General features: G+C 34.3%; 1 protein-coding gene across 9 annotated transcripts in view; it reads left to right on the forward strand.

Annotated features, from left to right (window-relative positions):
• rg (rugose) overlaps positions 1 to 19,053 on the forward strand; it is a 796,531-nt gene that overhangs the window by 379,670 nt on the left and 397,808 nt on the right. The gene's annotated exons all lie outside the window — the stretch shown is intronic.

The following is a 19,053-nucleotide window of genomic DNA, read 5'->3' on the forward strand; positions in this document are numbered from 1 at the left end:
TAGAATTTGTTTGTACGATATGGGTATCAAATGAAAGGTGTTAATGAGTATTTTAAAAGGGCGTGCGCCTTAGTTCTATAGGTGGACGCCTTTTCGAGATATCGCCATAAAGGTGGACCAGGGGTGACTCTAGAATTTGTTTGAACGATATGGGTATCAAATGAAAGGTGTTAATGAGTATTTTAAAAGGGCGTGCGCCTTAGTTCTATAGGTGGACGCCTTTTCGAAATATCGGCCTAAAGGTGGACCAGGGGTGACTCTAGAATTTGTTTGTACAATATGGGTATCAAACGAAAGGTGTTAATAAGTGTTTTAAAAGGGAGTGGGCCTTAGTTCTATAGGTGGACGCCTTTTCGGAACATCGTTATAAAAGTGGACCAGGGGTGACTCTAGAATGCGTTTGTACGATATGGGTATCAAACGAAAGGTGTTAATAAGTGTTTTAAAAGGGAGTGGGCCTTAGTTCTATAGGTGGACGCCTTTTCGGAATATCGTTATAAAAGTGGACCAGGGGTGACTCTAGAATGCGTTTGTATAATATGGGTATCAAATGAAAGGTGTTAGTGAGTATTTTAAAAGGGCGTGGGCCTTAGTTCTATAGGTGGACGCCTTTTCGAGATATCGCCATAAAGGTGGACCAGGGGTGACTCTAGAATTTGTTTGTACGATATGGGTATCAAATGAAAGGTGTTAATGAGTATTTTAAAAGGGCGTGGTCCTTCCTTCTGTAGGTGGACGCCTTTTCGAGATATCGCCATAAAGGTGGACCAGGGGTGACTCTAGAATTTGTTTGTACGATATGGGTATCAAATGAAAGGTGTTAATGAGTATTTTAAAAGGGCGTGGTCCTTCGTTCTATAGGTGGACGCCTTTTCGAGATATCGCCATAAAGGTGGACCAGGGGTGACTCTAGAATTTGTTTGTACGATATGGGTATCAAATGAAAGGTGTTAATAAGTGTTTTAAAAGGGAGTGGGACTTAATTCTATAGGTGGACGCCTTTTCGGAATATCGTTATAAAAGTGGACCAGGGGTGACTCTAGAATGCGTTTGTACAATATGGGTATCAAACGAAAGGTGTTAATAAGTGTTTTAAAAGGGAGTGGGCCTTAGTTCTATAGGTGGACGCCTTTTCGGAATATCGTTATAAAAGTGGACCAGGGGTGACTCTAGAATGCGTTTGTATAATATGGGTATCAAATGAAAGGTGTTAATGAGTATTTTAAAAGGGCGTGGGCCTTAGTTCTATAGGTGGACGCCTTTTCGAGATATCGCCATAAAGGTGGACCAGGGGTGACTTGAATTTGTTTGTACGATATGGGTATCAAATGAAAGGTGTTAATGGGTATTTTAAAAGGGCGTGGTCCTTAGTTCTATAGGTGGACGCCTTTTCGAAATATCGCCATAAAGGTGGACCATTGGTGACTCTAGAATTTGTTTGTACTATATGGGTATCAAATGAAAGGTGTTAATGAGTATTTTGAAAGGGAGTGGGCCTTAATTCTATAGGTGGACGCCTTTTCGGAATATCGTTATAAAAGTGGACCAGGGTTGACTCTAGAATGCGTTTGTACAATATGGGTATCAAACGAAAGGTGTTAATAAGTGTTTTAAAAGGGAGTGGGCCTTAGTTCTATAGATGTGCGCCTTTACGGAATATCGTTATAAAAGTGGACCAGGGGTGACTCTAGAATGCGTTTGTATAATATGGGTATCAAATGAAAGGTGTTAATGAGTATTTTAAAAGGGCGTGGGCCTTAGTTCTATAGGTGGATGCCTTTTCGAGATATCGCCATAAAGGTGGACCAGGGGTGACTCTAGAATTTGTTTGTACGATATGGGTATCAAATGAAAGGTGTTAATATGTATTTTAAAAGAGCGTGGGCCTTAGTTCTATAGATGGACGCCTTTTCGAGATATCGCCATAAAGGTGGACCAGGGGTGACTCTAGAATTTGTTTGTACGATATGGGTATCAAATGAAAGGTGTTAATGAGTATTTTAAAAGGGCGTGGTCCTTAGTTATATAGGTGGACGCCTTTTCGAAATAGCGCCATAAAGGTGGACCAGGGGTGACTCTAGAATTTGTTTGTACGATATAGGTATCAAATGAAAGGTGTTAATGAGTATTTTGAAAGGGAGTGGGCCTTAATTCTATTGGTGGACGCCTTTTCGGAATATCGTTATAAAAGTGAACCAGGGGTGACTCTAGAATGCGTTTGTACAATACGGGTATCAAACGAAAGGTGTTAATCAGTTTTAAAAGGGAATGGGCCTTAGTTTTATAGGTGGACGCCTTTTCGGAATATCGTTATAAAAGTGGTCCAGGGGTGACTCTAGAATGCGTTTGTATAATATGGGTATCAAATGAAAGGTGTTAATGAGTATTTTAAAAGGGCGTGGGCCTTAGTTCAATAGGTGGATGCCTTTTCGAGATATCGCCATAAACGTGGGCCAGGGGTGACTCTAGAATTTGTTTGTACGATATAGGTATCAAATGAAAGGTGTTAATGAGTATTTTGAAAGGGAGTGGGCCTTAATTCTATTGGTGGACGCCTTTTCGGAATATCGTTATAAAAGTGGTCCAGGGGTGACTCTAGAATGCGTTTGTATAATATGGGTATCAAATGAAAGGTGTTAATGAGTATTTTAAAAGGGCGTGGGCCTTAGTTCAATAGGTGGATGCCTTTTCGAGATATCGCCATAAACGTGGGCCAGGGGTGACTCTAGAATTTGTTTGTACGATATAGGTATCAAATGAAAGGTGTTAATGAGTATTTTGAAAGGGAGTGGGCCTTAATTCTATTGGTGGACGCCTTTTCGGAATATCGTTATAAAAGTGGACCAGGGGTGACTCTAGAATGCGTTTGTACAATATGGGTATCAAACGAAAGGTGTTAATCAGTTTTAAAAGGGAATGGACCTTAGTTTTATAGGTGGACGCCTTTTCGGAATATCGTTATAAAAGTGGTCCAGGGGTGACTCTAGAATGCGTTTGTATAATATGGGTATCAGATGAAAGGTGTTAATGAGTATTTTAAAAGGGCGTGGGCCTTAGTTCTATATGTGGACGCCTTTTCGAGATATCGCCATATACGTGGACCAGGGGTGACTCTAGAATGTGTTTGTACGATATGGGTATCAAATTAAAGGTATTTATGAGGGTTTTAAAAGGGAGTGGCCCTTACTGGTATATGTGAAGGCGTTTTCGAGATATCGACCAAAATGTGGGCCAGGGTGATCCAGAACATCATCTGTCGGGTACCGCTAATTTATTTATATATGTAATACCACGAACAGTATTCCTTCCAAGATTCCAAGGGCTTTTGATTTCGCTCTGCAGAACTTTTTCATTTTCTTCTACACCTACCATGGTGTCACACCCATTTTACTAAGTTTTTTTCTAAAGTTATATTTTGCGTCAATAGACCAATACAATTACCATGTTTCATCCCTTTTTTCGTATTTGGTATATAATTATGGCATTTTTTTCATTTTTCGTAATTTTCGATATCGAAAAAGTGGGCCGACTATGACGGATTTCGGCCATTTTTTACACCAATACAAAGTGAGTTCAGATAAGTACGTCAACTGAGTTTAGTAAAGATATATCATTTTTGTTATCGTGTTAACGGCCGAGCGGAAGGACAAACGGTCGACTGTGTATAAAAACTGGGCGTGGCTTCAACCGATTTCGCCCTTTTTCACAGAAAACAGTTATCGTCCTAGAATCTAAGCCACAAGGATTGGTAAATTTTTGTTCGACTTATGGCATTAAAAGTATCCTAGACAAATTAAATGAAAAAGGGCGGAGCCACGCCCATTTTGAAATTTTCTTTTATTTTTGTATTTTGTTGCACCATATCATTACTGGAGTTGAATATTGACATAATTTACTTATATACTGTAAAGATATTAACTTTTCTTTTAAAATTTGAATTAAAAAAAAATTTTTTAAAAAGTGGGCGTGGTCGTTCTCCGATTTTGCTAATTTTTATTAAACAGGCATATAGTAATAAGTGTAACGTTCCTGCCAAATTTCATCATGATATCTTCAACGACTGCCAAATTACAGCTTGCAAAACTTCTAAATTACCTTCTTTTGTCCAAAATTTTACTAGTTTTCTATTCTGCGTCATAAGTTCAACTCACCTACCAAGTTTCATCGCTTTATCCGTATTTGGTAAGGAATTATCGCACTTTTTCGATTTTTCGAAATTTTCGATATCGAAAAAGTGGGCGTGGTTATTGTCCGATATCGATCATTTTAAATAGCGATCTGAGATGAGTGCCCAGGAACCTACATACCAAATTTCATCAAGATACCTCAAAATTTACTCAAGTTATGGTGTTAACGGACAGACGGACGGACGGACATGGCTCAATCGAATTTTTTTTTCGATACTGATGATTTTGATATATGGAAGTCTATATCTATCTCGATTCCTTTATACCTGTACAACCAACCGTTATCCAATCAAAGTTAATATACTCTGTGAGCTCTGCTCAACTGAGTATAAAAATTGCCACTGCTTTTTTATATTCGCTGCTGTGGATGTAAACTTTTTTCTTCTATCACTGAAATACAAATAGCGCCAGCGCGTCACATACAAAAGAATTTCTAACAGTTAATTCACAGCCGCTCTCCTTTATGCCGCCAATCGTCAAATAAAAAAACGTCGCGTATTTGATTTTTCAAGGTTTTCTTACATCCTTCCGTTGCTTTATGCATACATACAAACAATTGTATAAAGCTGGTAAGCTCTACAAAAAAGTAAGCTCATATAGACTGCAATTTCGCAAACTTTCCATTTTGTATGTGTATGTATCTATATGTATGTGTGTGTTGATGTCGAAGGCGATGTCTATAATTGTATGTGAAATTGAGTGCACAATGCACCCAACACCCTTGCAAGGCAAAAAAAAAAAACTAAGCTTAGAAAATAAATGTTGAAGAGATAGGCAGCTTTGACGTAGAAATAAGAAAAATGCAGCAAATAAAGATAACAACCATAAATGAAAAAAACAGTGTTGAGGCACAAAAATGCTCGTAGTCATGAGCTGATATAAAAATGGTTTGATTTAATCTTAAAGACAATCACCTTGACATGTTTCCCCTCAATTTAATTAATGCTTTACTACACGTACTTAAGTTTCTTTATTTTCATTACATTTTCATTTAAGTTTTTCAATCCCAATTTTGCAGTTGCTGCACCTTGCGAGTTAAAAGCGTCCACTAAGTTGGCAAATAAATAAAATGGGGGTCATTTATACGCAAACGAGGAAGTCCTCAAATGTTGTTAAGAACAGCGAATAGGATTGATTAAGAAACAAACTCAAGCAAATGACATGCCGAGCTAAGCTAAGAGTAGTGGCGGGGAATGGTGCTGCACTCTTCGTAGCTTTAATTAATTTTGTGATTTATTTGCACAGTCATATTGTGCAATGCGAATGAGAATGCGAAGAAAATGGTGAATGCCATTTGCGCACAAAGGAATGACTGTTTTTAATAGCTCAATGCAGTAAAAGAAGAAAAATTGTAATCTCAAAACAGTCACAAATAAGTACAAGGATAAAATGCGCGTTGTTGCATTTGTACTTAGGTGGGTTCGTGTGTGTGTGTTTGGTAACATTTTTATTGAATGTTGCCGCCTTTAAGGCGCGCACTACCTGCTGTTGTTTATGTCTTCTGTTGATCATTAACGTCGTTGCTGTGACTTTTTCATGCTGTAACTTGCTGCTATTTATTTATTATATTGTTGTGCTCTTCCACCACATGTTGTTATTTATTTGCATTTGTTTACTACTTCAACACATATCAGCTGCAGGCGGAGTGAGTAAATGCAATCTTGAATGGATTGTTATCGTTTACGAAATAACACATATTTATAGGTACACTTGTGAGTAAAAAAATATCAGTACACTTGTGAGTAAAAAAATCAGTTAAAACCAATTGAAAATTCTATTAGATTTTTTTGATTTTTCTAAATTTTCGTTAATTTTAAAAGAAATTTTTAATTATTTGTATAACGAAGACTATGTAAGGCAATTTCTTAAAAGTTTTCATAAATATTAGTAAACTGAGAGAAACGTTTTAGACATGAAGAAAGCTATTTTAGATATTAGATATTTCGAAAACCCATTAAAAAAATTTATGAAACTTTGTAAAGTATTCAAAGTGTCTCCAAATTGGCATTCACTATCGTAAATTTTTTTATGAAGGCTATGCAGATCAATTGCAAACATGGAAAAAATTAGAAAACTCGGAAAATTTATAAAATAGAAATGAAAAAAATCATGAAAATCGATAGAAAACCCTGAGCAAAGTTTCGGGTATGCAAAGAACCCACAAAAAAAAAAAAAAAAAAACAAAAAAACAAAAAAAAAAAAAAAAGAAATCGAAAAATATTCATAAAAATTTTCAAATATTTCTCATGAAATTTAGGACATTTTTAAGTAAGCAGTTTTTTAGTTTAAACAATTTTTTTTGGCAGAGTATATGTTTGAAGTACTTCGAAATTCGAATTGATTTTCGACAATTTTTTTCCAAAGACTATGTAAACCAATTTCGAGAAAGTTTTGGAAAAAAATATGAAATTCGAAGAAAGTGAATACCAAAAAAAACCTCATACATAAAGTGCTTAAAATTTGCCACCAAAAATTCTGGGATAAAAATTTTGAAAAAAATCACTAAAATATTAATACAAAATAATTACCCTCACACACATACAAAATCTAATAAAACAGGAAATGGAACAGATTAAACACACAAAAATCAACAACACTACAGAAAATACCGATGGCAGACTTAGCTAGCTTACCGAATTGCATGGAAAGCAACATTGAAAAGCAATCGAGTTGAGTTGGCTAAGCGCTTTCAGTTGAAGCCGCTTAGGTAATTGTCGACCTGATTGATAGTGTTGCATATTTAAAAATAGGGCACTATTGTGAACGAGCGAATGAAATGAACATACGAATGTGCAGTTACACAAAAATAACAAAATAACAGCGTGGCGGCAGGCTGACATTCATACAAACAAACACTCGCATTTCATGTATTTTGTTTTTGTAATTGTCTGGTTGAGTGTCAAAAACATACTGCGCTAGAAGTAGAAATGTTATAGCAGCGAAAAAAAGTAACAATTAGCTGATAAACCTCCACCATCTGTATGGTTTTGGCATAATGAAACTGTTTAGCTAGTTGAAGCGTTTTCTTCAAGCTCGCTTGAAAAAAAATGCACCTAGTGTAACATATATACCTAGGCTTACAGACAATTTTAACAAAAGCTTAATCAAAATCAACAACAACGTATGTTTGGCATATAAATCTAACATAACCCTGTCAAGTATCTACACCAAAACAAAAACCCCGATTCCAACGTCACAACAAAACAATGTAGTTTAAGAAATCGAATGCAAGGGAACAGAAAACCAAACATGCAATAAAACTTACATAGGAACAACAAAACGTACACTAGGTGTAAGATTAAAAGAACATGCTGCAGACATTAAAAACAACAAAAACAGCACAGCAGCCACATGTGGCCAGCTGACATAAACAATGCGAAAATCTTAGACAAAGAAAAACGAGGAAAAGTCAGATTGACACTGGAAAGCTTGCGAATAATGCAAAACAAAAGCCGAACTGTAAACAGGAAAAAGAGGACACTGATATGACATTTCATCCGCTTATTTATTATGTTTATGATAATTGTAGGTTCTTTCTACTTATGGATCAAAGTCCAATTTGACAAGTATACTTAACAGAAGGGTATCTAAACCTTATAAATTTTGACCTGAATTTAATTTATTTAATAATGACAACTGTGCATTATGTAAATTATAATTACATATTTGTACACATAAATTGTAAGTTTTTGTCTTAATGTGATATTTGCACAAAAAGTTCTTCAATTTTAAGTTCTATAATTTTCTATTTTCATGTTTCATGTTCAACGTTGTTGTTTGTGGTGTATTATACTATTATTTAATAAATGCAGTCTGCCCCTGAAGAAGCTAAGAATATTAGCGAAACGTAGGGCTTGAATAGTGGAGTCTTTTGACTTGCACTAAAGCAAATTTTGGTCATTGTAGCCTATTTCTATTACATACATATACAAAAAGTGTTGACAGCTTAATCAAATCTAAGAAATTCGAAGAATTTAGAAAAAAATTCATGAAAATTAATAAACTCTGTCAAACGATTTGGGTATGTCTCCCTATTATTTTTTTGCTCACAGCTGTATATGAATATTTTTGAGTTGCCTGCGATTCTGTATCAAAGTATTCAGAGAATAATATGATTTAGATTTCTGTAACTGCATTCGCTGTGGGGCTGCTTTGACGTGATTTCTAGAAACTTTAGGAAGCTGTAATCATGGTTACATGGCGGAAATTTTATGAAGTTGCTACGTCTATTCTTGTTATACTACTACTTCCTTTATAGCTGTCTGCCCGTCTATTTTCTATACCTGCGAATTCCTGCAATCTATTTTTAAATAATTTAAAATGGAGCTTAAAACTTAAAACTTTGACCACAGTTAAAAGAGCGGTGACAAAAAAATACCGTGCGAAAAAAATCGAGATTGTGCACTGGTTGAGGGGTACAGAAAACTCTTTCAAGGCCTATGGTATATGGAGGTCGATCTTGTTGCGTAGACTTCCTGTGGACTCCTCGAAAATTCATTGTAAAGGTGAGCTTGATATATATCTTTACTCTCGATATGTTTTAGGTGGGCTGTGTTCTGCTGTTGGTTGGTTCCTATGTAGAAATTTAATGAGACCAGTTTTTTTATTTCTCAAATTTTGGTTGTATGTGCACATATGCCAAAGTTCCTAGCCTGCCCTCAGATTTCTAAATTATTCCGCTCACCAGTCCAACCCACTCGTTGTTGTCCAGCGAGCGGGAATGATGCTTCAGCTCATTAACTGATTTTGTATTTCTTTTCATCTCCCTATTTCGGTATTAAGTATCTCATTAATACAAAAATTGTGTTCTTCAAACCGTATTCATTTCATTTCATTTGGCAAATGGCAGGAGAGATATGTGTGTGTGTGTGTTTATACTGATATATTGAAGTTTAGTATTCGCTTTTTAATACATTTTCCCTTTTTATGGTGATTTTTTGGGAAAATGCCATTAGAAGTTCAATTAAAAAGAAACCCTTTTTTGAATTCCCTAACATGAGATTCTTTTAACAGAGAAAATGTTATAAAATGTAAGTCGTGTGAATAGTTGTGGTGTGTTCGAATGGACAAAGATTATGCGAAGCTTTTGATTGCAAATATTCGTATTTTATTTTTCATTGCTTATCACTCGAAATTCCTCACTTATCACATAGCGTAATGGTTACACCCTCGTCATTCAACCTTTACAAAACGTTCACTTTCATTTAGTATTAATATTATTCTTTAATCTTTATTATTTAATTTTTAATCTTAAATCTTGTACTTCTAATCTTTAATCTTTTATCTTTAATTTTTAATATATATTCTTTAATTCTTAATTTTTAAACTTTAATTGTAATCGTTACTCTTTAATCTTTGATCTTTAATTTTTAATCAAGTATCTTTAATCTCAATTCTTTAGTCCGGTATTTTTAATCCTTAATATCTTATCTTGCATCGCTAATATTTAATCTTAAGTATGTATTTAATTAGCGAGAAATGCTAAAATTGTTTTTGTTATTGATATGATATTGATATTAATAAAAGTACAAAGTTTCACTAATAAATACAGATATTAATATTGATATAATAGTGAACAGCGGAAGTACTGCTTATAAAAGCCCTGCTATAAACCCAATGTTACGAATCTATCCATAGCGCGCCTATAAAATTCCACACAATTAGGATTAAAAACATATATAATTAGTATGTACCTAAAGGTGTATAAAGGAATAGCAACAAAAAGGCAATACTTGGAAACCAATTGCAAATCGAGCAGCGGGGCATTCATATGGCTGAGTGGATAAAAGCCTTTACACTAGTATAAAGTATGAATATTGGATATTTCGAGTGCAATACTCAGCTCCCGAAAATCTAGCTGATGAAGAAGTGAAATTCAGAAACATGTCCTAGTAACCATCGCCATTTGTAAATAGTGTAATTTTTCTCTAATATCAATTAATTTTAAATCTTTAATATTTTATTTCATATATTAAATCCTTAATCTTTGTCTTTAAACTTGAATCCCAAACCTTTAATATTAAATTTTTAATTTTTGATCCTTAATATTTAATCTTAAATCTTTTAAAATTTTAAATTAACCTTTAATAATTATTTTTATACTCAGCTGAGCAGAGCTCACAGAGTATATTAACTTTGTTCGCATAACGGTAATCCGTAACGGCATAAGCTAATCGAGATAGATATAGACTTCTATATATCAAAATGATCTGGGTGAAAAAAGAAATTCGTTTAGCCATGTCCGTCCGTCCGTCCGTCCGTAAACACGATAACTTGAGTAAATTTTAAGGTATCTTAATGAAATTTGGTATGTATATTCCTGGGTGCTCATCTCAGATCGCTATTTAAAATGAACGAAATCGGACTACAACCACGCCCACTTTTTCGCTATCGAAAATTATCGCAAAAAGTGCGATAATTCATTACTAAAGACGGATAAAGCGATGAAACTTGGTAGGTGCGTTGACCTTATGACGCAAAATAAAAAACTTGTAGAATTTTGTACAATGGGCGTGGCACCGCCCGCTTTTAAAAGAAGGTAAGTTAAAAGTTTTGCAAGCTGTAATTCGGCAGTCGTTGAAGATATCATGATGAAATTTGGCAGGAACGTTACTCCTATCACTGTACGTGTGCTAAGTAAAAATTAGCAAAATCGGATGAAGTACAGCCCACTTAAAAAAAAAATTTTTTTTAAAGTCAAATTTTAACAAAAAATTTAATATCTTTACAGTATATAAGTGAATTATGTCAACATTAATCTCCAGTAATGATATGGAGCAACAAATTAAAGAAAATTTAAAAATGGGCGTGGCTCCGCCCTTTTTCATTTAATTCGTCTAAAATACTTTTAATGCCATAAGTCGAACAAAAATTTAGCAATCCTTGTGAAATTTGTTAGGGGCATAGATTCTACGACGATAAGGGTTTTCTGTGAAGTCACGCCAAGTTTTTATACACAGTCGACCGTCTGTCCTTCCGCTCGGCCGTTAACATGATAACTTGAGCAAAAATCGATATATCTTTACTAAACTTAGTTCACGTACTTACCTGAACTCACTTTGTCTTGGTATAAAAAATGGCCGAAATCCGGATATTTCTATATCGAAAATTACGAAAAATGAAAAAAATGTCATAATTCTATACCAAATATGAAAAAAGAGATGAACCATGGTAATTGGATTGGTTTATTGACGCAAAATATAACTTTAGAAAAAACTTTGTAAAATGGGTGTGACACTTACCATATTAAGTAGAAGAAAATGAAAAAGTTCTGCAGGGCGAAATCAAAAGCCCTTGGAATCTTGGCCGGAATATTGTTCGTGGTATTACATATATAAATAAATTAGCGGTACCCGACAGATGATGTTCTGGGTCACCCTGTTCCACATTTTCATCGATATCTCAAACACGCCTTCACATATATAACTAAGGGCCATTCCCTTTTAAAACCCTCATTAGTACCTTTAATTTGATACCCATATCGTACAAACACATTCTAGAGTCACCCCTGGTCCACCTTTATGGCGATATCTCGAAAAGGCGTCCACCTAGAGAACTATGGCCTACTCCATTTTAAAATACTCTTTAATACCTTCCATTTGAAAGTCATATCATACAAACACATTCCTCGGTTACCCTAGGTTCATTTTGCAAAATGGTGATTTTCCCTTATTTTGTCTCCAAAGCTCTCAGCTGAGAATGTAATGTTCGGTTACACCCGAACTTAGCCTTCCTTACTTGATTTATCTTAAATCATTGATCTATATTCTTTATTCTTTAATTGTTTTTCTTTAATCTTAAATATCTAATCTTTAATCTGTAATCTATAGTTCAAAGTCTTTAGTCCGCAGATTTTAATCTTTAATCTTAAACTATGCTCGTTATTGATTACTCACGTCGCGACTGTGTGATACATTTTTTTTTCATTCATTATACTTTATTCTGCATTCAGCAGTCAGCTTAATTCATCAGTCGATGTCCACAATATAGTTTTGTTTGAAGAAAAACATTCTCCATGTAAACTTCATTTTCGATTTCTTTTACAATTTTCTCTATTAACTGCTCAATTGCATTTGCACACATCCATATATCTTTCCTTCTACTTCACTTTAAAATTTTTTCAACTTACCACGAATTACTTAAGCGAAAGCTAAAATGGGCTGCGGCAACAGTTGTTTCCCTTAGCATGCAGTTTTTAGGCTGTTTCTGCAATTTTCTTTTTTAACAATCGAATCATCATTTCCATTGTTGGCTATTTGAGCTTTTGCTGCCAGGAAATTTCTCGCCACCAGTTCAATTACGCGTAATTGATTTTAAAATATTACTTTGAAAATTTAAAGTTGGATGTTTGAAAATGCGTAATGTAAAAATGACTGTGTGGTTGTTGTTTGTCAGCTTGTGTTGTAGGATATTTATAAATGTTTGCTTAACAAGTTTCTAGAATAAAAAGTCTACATATGTGTAAGAAATATGTAGAGCATAGTAATTAATCTCTCTTGACATGAAAAGCATTGAATTTTCATTCGTAAAGAAATGTGCCATTTTATTTTATTTCAAAAAGTTTTTTTTGCAATAGATTTCCTTGAAACCGTCGTTGTTAGTGACAACATTTTTTTTTTATTTGGGAATTATGCGAAATTCTCTTTATGATGTGATTGGATTTTTGTTTCAAACACCACCCACGGCGTGTAGAAAAAACGAATAAAAATTTAAAATTTTTTATCGTAAATTTGGATGCAAACTCATATTGCACCACCCTTGTCCATGGCAAGTGATCGTTCTAAGCTGAGAGGTAGGAGTGAGTACAAAAAACTTTTGACTGATTCTTGATTGTGGGCGTATCACATCCTACATCATGTAGTTATCACTCACTCCCTCACTGTATCTCACATGCGAAAATGCTGTTGCTTTGGCTTCTTCATTGAGGTGCTTATGCAGCCTTTGTTTCGTTTTTATACTCAGCTGAGCAGAGCTCACAGAATATATTAATTTTGTTCGCATAACGATACCTCATAACGACATAACCTAATCGAGATAGATATGGACTTCTATATATTAAACTGATCTTTGCGAAAATAGGAAATTCATTTAGCCATGTCCGTCCGTCCGTCTGTCCTTAAACACGATGACTTGAGTACATTTTGAGGTATCTTAATGAAATTTGGTATGTAAGTTCTTGGGCACTCATCTCTCATCGCTATTTAAAATGAACGAAATCGGACTATAACCACGCCCACTTTTTCGATATAGAAAATTTCGAAAAACCGAAAAAGGGCGATAATTCATTACCAAAGACAGATAAAGCAATGAAACTTGGAAGGTGAGTTATGGCGCAGAATAGAAAACTAGTCAAATTTTGGACAATGGGCGTGGCACCGTCCACTTTTAAAAGAAGGTAATTTAAAAGTTTTGCAAGCTGTAATTTGGCAGCTGAGTATGTAATGTTCGTTTACACCCGAACTTAGCCTTCCTTACTTGTTTTTATTAACTTTTGGTGGATAAACCGAGACTAAAATGCAATCATCGATTTGAGTGGATTTTAGTAAATTGTTTCCGATTAGTATAGTTATCGGTTAAATTATTTCATTAAACGCCAAAGAATAAAAAATATATATGAAGTCATAAAAGTATCGTTATAGTTTTTTATTGTATCGCAATTTGTTTCTATGGGGACTAAATCCGTGGATTTGGCATTGTATTAGCGATCTACAATGCTTGAAAACATCGTGTACAATATTTAGGACAATAGCTTCTTGTTGGGAGTTTATCTTTAATCGATTTAATACTGCCCATTATTATTTGTTCATTATAAAAATATTTGTTTGAGATATCAGTGATGCATACCGGCATAGTTTCGCGATCGTATCGGGACTGTTTCGGACTACTCTGCGGTTTCTATCGAAATCATTTCGGGACCACTTCTTAGCTGTCAAAGTATTTTATAATCTGTTCGGTATTATTTCGGGTATAAATGGGAATTAATTTAAGACGTTGTCGGGATGATTTCTGAATTGTCTCCAGGTATGGATTATTCAGATTTCCTCCACGATAATTTCGGGGTTGCAATCGTGACAAACTCGATTTTATTTCGATATAACTTTTTTTTCTGTTTAACTCGACTGCTATTTCGGGACGATTTAAGGTTCACATCGGAACGAACTGCCAACAATTTCGGGGTAATTTTCGAAGTCTTTGTTTATAATTTGTGAACGATTCCACGGACTACCACCGCATCATTTTGGGCGTACTTCGGAATTCAGACTCGTTCCAGAACAAATTCGGACTACTTTCGGTATCATATCCAGACTGTTTTAGGATAATTTGTCAATCATTTCAAGGTTATTTGAATTATTTAACGGACTGTCCTGCATCACTTCGGAGCTATTTTGGGATTTTTTTTTAGAATAGTTTGGTTTTGGATCATATCTCGATCACCTTTATATAATTTTTCGCCCATTTTCAAGTTGTGTGCGGATTGATTTTGGAATAATTTACGGAACTATTTTGGGAAAATTTTGGAACTAATTTTGACCATTTCCAAATTTTCTTTAGCCATTGTTTCGGTGCTATTTTGGGATGATCTTAATATAATTTTGAGACCATCTAGTATGTTTTGGGACTTTCGATTTATACTTTTGTAATGGTTTTAAGGATCAGTACATAGTATTTCTTGGGTAACTTAGTATTTATAATAGAGTACTTTTTGACAATTACTGGGTTTTTTAAAGTTTTTTGCCGGTTATTTTAAGAATTATTTCCGAAAGAAATCGGAATTTTTTTTTGCATAATTTTCTGAGGTACTTTCGACATTGCTGCTTCAAACGTTTTTTTACCAAGACCAATAATTTTTAGTATCTCATTAATTATATATTTTTTTTAAACTTTTCCAAAATTTATGATTTATGTAGGTTGGTTAAGGCTAGTACACACTTAGGCAAACACAAAAAACAATCTTCAGTCGAACGAAATGACCACAGCTTTCTTATTATTTATTTATAAGCTTTTATTTAGTTTCACTTGGCTGCTGTCTGTAATAAAATCTTGCAAGTTAAATTTGATACACTTCCCGGTGTCCGATTGAGCTGAAATTTTGCACGCATGTATAACTCCGATGACAATGCAATATTACTTTGCGAGAATTCGATAAACTAATCGATAACAGAGTTATCGGTAAAGATTTGTCCTCACAAGCAATAAAAGCCTAAGTCCTAGACAAACCCGGCCTAGCTACAGCGGTACCTATCCATGGAGTCTGAGACTTAGGCGATTGTTGCTTGTAACTATAGATATTTATATTGCATATTAACGAACTGGATTCACAATGCCGTTTTATATGTGAAAATTTTCTTACCACGTTGTGAATCCCACGTTTACTTCCATGTTCTTTGTATAGGGGGATGGTGAATAACCTACAGCGGCTCAAGAACGCAGGTAACTTCGCTTTGTTTGTCTATACAACGAACGTAGAAGTTAAGCTGTTATCGCTAAAAGTTGCATACTTTTCTGCGCACTTGATATTGTTTTACAGATGGAATTTTTGCTAAGCAAAAGTTGGAATTTTATTTTAAAACAGATTTAACCCACAGAGCAGAGGTCTACAATTAGTAGTTGTAAACTGAACGCGACATAGGCAAAGTCACAATAAAATATGATTTTAAGTTAGTTAACACTGTTTGACACAATTTTATATGTTCTCTCTGTCAAATATGCTTCAACTAACTTAGCCACATTTTATTTCGATTATGAATATGCCCCAATATATTCGGATCATGATATAAAAAAAAAATTAAAAAAAAAACTTTTTTAAAAATAAGCTTTTATTATTGGTTAATAAAATTAACTAAAAAGTGAAAAATATATTGACTGTAAAGAAATATAACACTTTATAAGTTCATTGTAACCTTTAACAAGAATTAGGCTTCTTCGTCTGCGACAAAAAAATTCCATATTGTACATAATTACATATATATTTTTAACATTAAAACTTTACACCTAAATTATTAAATCTTACGGTTTATATCATTGTCCTAATTGTTCTAATAAAAGCGTATTATATTTTTATGGTATAATTAAGAACATTTAGGACCTCCTTTTCTTGCTATCACAATGTAACACGCTTTTATTAGAACAATTAGGATTGTGATATAAACTGTAGGATTTAATAATTTAATAACTTCCGTTAAGCAGGCTCTAGGTTAAAGGAAATTATTGCTTTCAACTAAAAGCCGCTAATAAAAAATCAAAATTTGTTATTTAATAATTTAGGTGTAAAGTTTTAATGTTAAAAATATATAATTATGTACAATATGGAATTTTGTTGTGGCAGACGAAGAAGCCTAATTCTTGTTAAAGGTTACAATGAACTTATAAAGTGTTATATTTCTTTACAGTCAATATATTTTTTACTTTTTAGTTAATTTTATTAACCAATAATAAAAGCTTATTTTTGAAAAAGTGTTTTTCTTTAATTTTATTTTTCACATTCCATACCTTCAAAAAGCACACTTACTACAGCTCTCGCGAAAATAGCGCACAAAGCTCAAATATAATGTTAACTTAAGCTTTTATAGGCCTTCATATTAAAGCATTATTTAATTAGAATACCCAAGTATTTTCATAAATATTAGCTTTTCTAATTTTCAACTTATTTTCTCTTCCCAACTGCTTAAAACGCATTTTAAGTGAGTTTTATATAAACTTAAACAATTTATTTTAATTTACTTTCATCACCGACAGCAAACGCCAGCGCGCTGTGCTACTTACCATCAACGGCACCAATTCCATCATCAGGGCATTAGAGCATGAGAAGTGCTTTTAGTGCTGCAAAATACAAAAAAAATTAATGAATTAGCAAGTTATTGATGCAGAAAAATACTTTGGTGAATCTTTTATTAAGTGCATCCGCGATGCTGATCCCCTGCTTAAGGCTTCCTTCACTAAAGCATTTGTTTATACAAGGCACCATGCCTGTACGCCGTATTCCCGACAAAACCATTTGAACCGCTACTTACTACATTAAAGCCAAGGCGATCATTTTATTTATGCAATTTTCTGGCTTCTTTGCAAATTCACTGCACCTGCAAACTCTCAAAGCATCAATTTTCCTCTTCTCTTTCTTCTTTGCCTTCTATAGTTACTGCTTAGTAATTAAAAGTAAAAAAACAGATAAATGAAAATAGCAACATTTTATATTAATATTCGTTTTTTGTATTAACTTAAGTACATTTCTGAGTGAGTTTATGTTGGATGAAGATGACCAACGTTTGTAACTATTATAGCTTAGAGCCACAAGCCACAACGAAAGCAAGGAAAATGAGGACGAGACCGCAAATTGGAATTTTTGCAATTTCTTTTTTGAGGCACTGAAGCTGACATGCTTAATTTACTAATTTCAAAATTTCGATATTTTGTGGCTATTTCTTGTGACTGTGATTTATGCGAAAAACGTTTAAGTCCCAAGGTTGCCACCCAAACTATTGATTCCCATATATATCTGCTATAAGCTTGGAAAAAAGCTTAATCCATTTTGATAAAAGTGACTCATGTGTTGCTGCATATTAAGTTTCAATATTGCCACGTATTTAAAATTTTTCAAACTTCAAAGGTAAATGAAAATCGCGGTATCAGACGAAGGTCATTTCATGTTGTGCACTCAGAGAAACAATTGTTCTAAAACGAACGAAAGAAGTTCCAAATTAAGAACATTCGTTGTCAAAAGTCTGCTAAGTACGTTTTTACTTAACTCGTGACCTATGGACTTGTTTTAAGAACAGTTTTTCCTAGCACACCGTTCGTATTTTATGACCAGTTTGTTATTTATGTGTACCTAGTGTGCTCATTTCAAAAACTATTTGTGCTTGAAATAAGATTTTTTGTTCACACGCTTCGAGAACGACTTGTGGTCGATTTAACAGTTTTCGTTCTCAATTCAAGAACGGTTTGTGCATGATAATTGATGGAAGGGAAGGGAAAGAATTTTTTTCAATAGGCACCAATTTATTTTTTATTAATAATGTTTTTTTTTTGTCATAAATAAGAAATATTCATAACAAAAATTTTTTTTATTAAAATCCAAAAATTTAAAAAAAAAATGCATATGTATTTTTCCAAATATTTCTCTTATTGAGAAATTATTCTTATTTGAAGACGTAATCTACATTTGGGAACCAGCATCAACACTAGCAACAACATCAGCACGCACTGAAATCCAGCAAAGAATCAATCTTGCCAATAAATGCTACTTTGGACTAGGTAGGCAATTGAAAAGTAAAGTCCTCTCTCGGCGAACGAAAATCATACTCTACAAGTCACTTATCGTACCCGTCCTGCTATATGGTGCAGAGACATAGACCATGACAACAGCAGATGAAGCGGCTTTGGGAGTGTTCGAGAGAAAAGTTCTTCGAAAGATTTATGGACCTCTACGCGGTGGCGATGGCGAGTACCGAGGAAGGTTTAACGATGAGCTTTACGAGCTGTACGCAGACATCCACATAGTCCAGCGAATTAAAACGCAAAGGCTGCGCTGGCTAGGCCATGTTAAGCGAATGAAAGATGATGCTCCGGCCAAGAAAGTGTTTATATCGGAACCCGCATGGAAGCAGAGGTAAAGGGGGACCCCAACTCCGGTGGAAGGACCAGGTGGAAAACGATTTAAACTACCTTGGTGTGACTCATTGGCGCCGGTTGGCGGAGCGAAGGAGCGACTGGCGCACCTTGTTGGACGGCCATAACCGTTTAGACGGTTAAGCGCCAATTAATCAGGTATGTAAGTAATCTGCATATATACTTAAAATATTTCATAACAAGTTTTAGAATTATCTGTGCATATGTGAATAGAAAATCTAATTGAACGAAAAATAAAAGT

The sequence above is a fragment of the Eurosta solidaginis genome, chromosome 4, assembly GCF_040869045.1.
Source record: "Eurosta solidaginis isolate ZX-2024a chromosome 4, ASM4086904v1, whole genome shotgun sequence".
Taxonomy (NCBI): Eukaryota; Metazoa; Arthropoda; class Insecta; order Diptera; family Tephritidae; genus Eurosta; species Eurosta solidaginis.